This window comes from Suncus etruscus, chromosome 5 (genome assembly GCF_024139225.1).
Source record: "Suncus etruscus isolate mSunEtr1 chromosome 5, mSunEtr1.pri.cur, whole genome shotgun sequence".
Taxonomy (NCBI): Eukaryota; Metazoa; Chordata; class Mammalia; order Eulipotyphla; family Soricidae; genus Suncus; species Suncus etruscus.
Window position 1 is genome coordinate 73,542,519 of NC_064852.1, and position 1,011 is coordinate 73,543,529.

A 1,011-nucleotide genomic window follows, 5' to 3' on the forward strand; every position below is an offset into this window, starting at 1 on the left:
CGGACCGCGTTTGATCCCCCGGTATCCCATATGGTCCCTCCAAGCCAGGAGCGATTTTGAGCGCATAGCCAGGAATAACCCCTGAGCTCAAGTGGGTGTGGCCCAAAACAACAAAAAAATAAAGCTAACTAGTCAAAAGCATTCTAATTAGTGTTTAATGGAAAACAAAACAAAGTAACATACCAAAATAATAGTCATTACTGGGCCTTTAAGGTAGGAATATTGCACCATAGTCAATAAAATAAGCTGAGTAGAATTAAGAAACATTATACATATATAGATTATGCATGTTAATACAATTTTAATATTGTGCTAGCTTCTACAGCACATACACTAAAATTGGAATGATACAGAGAAGATTAGCATGGCCCCTGCTGCCCAAGGATGACACGCAAATACATATTAATATTATATTAAGTGATATAATGTTTTTAAAATATTAGCATCTTCAATATATCATAGTTGCCTAAGTTCCTATAGAGATTAATATTTATAAAGATTATACATTCACACCAAATTATGACATGTTGAAATCTCACCAAAAATTATACTACCACAGTAGAAGTCACTTTTCAGCAACTACTCAAGAAGATCAAATTGTGAAGTATTAGAATAAAAAAAAAAAAGAAAATTTGAACATATGAAAAACTACCAATATTTATTAAAAGGCAGTGAATAGATATGTCAGCTTAAATACATGATAAGAAATCCAAAGAGAATCAGGACAAGTCTAAAATTGGGGCTAAAGGACTAAAATTTATAAATACTATGGAATTTGTTTCTCATATAAAATAATAAAAATAAATAAAATTTTAAATCTTTTATAGATTACCTTTAATTTAAGCCACTCACTTATTCCTAAATAACATACATTAAAAATCATTAAGTTGAAGATTATTTTTATCAATTGTGTTCTGGCAAGCAAATCAATCCAATTAAATTATGAAGAAATATTTAAATCTTTCTGTCTTTCTATATTATTGGAATAGAAACCAAGAACTAATTTAGTTC

General features: G+C 29.4%; 1 non-coding gene across 1 annotated transcript; it reads left to right on the forward strand.

Moving 5' to 3' along the window:
- The first annotated feature begins 309 nt into the window (after positions 1-309).
- On the forward strand, positions 310-416 carry LOC126009800 (U6 spliceosomal RNA). The gene has a single exon (XR_007495999.1). It is a non-coding gene; the product is annotated as a U6 spliceosomal RNA (small nuclear RNA).
- Positions 417-1,011: the final 595 nt, after the last annotated feature.